This window comes from Mastomys coucha, unplaced genomic scaffold, assembly GCF_008632895.1.
Source record: "Mastomys coucha isolate ucsf_1 unplaced genomic scaffold, UCSF_Mcou_1 pScaffold15, whole genome shotgun sequence".
NCBI classification, from domain to species: Eukaryota; Metazoa; Chordata; class Mammalia; order Rodentia; family Muridae; genus Mastomys; species Mastomys coucha.
In genome coordinates this window covers 24,766,538-24,766,802 of record NW_022196897.1, presented here as the reverse complement: position 1 = coordinate 24,766,802, position 265 = coordinate 24,766,538, and positions in this window count along the sequence as shown.

Below are 265 nucleotides of genomic sequence, written 5' to 3'. Positions count from 1 at the left end.
AAATCCAATAATATGAGGAATTGGAAATTTGTTGATTGTCATCCAATGATCTCTCCAATTTGGTAATTGGAGAAATAGGTCCAACATTGTACAATCTATATACACTGTCAGCTTGTTTGTTTGTGACAGTGTCTTGCTGTTTACAACATAAGGGTCTTAAAATCTTGCTTCTCCTATCTTAGCCTCTCTATGAGTAATATTGTTTATTTCATGTTTTTACACTATACTATGGTTTTCAGAACAGCTTATATACTTCAAAAGTATT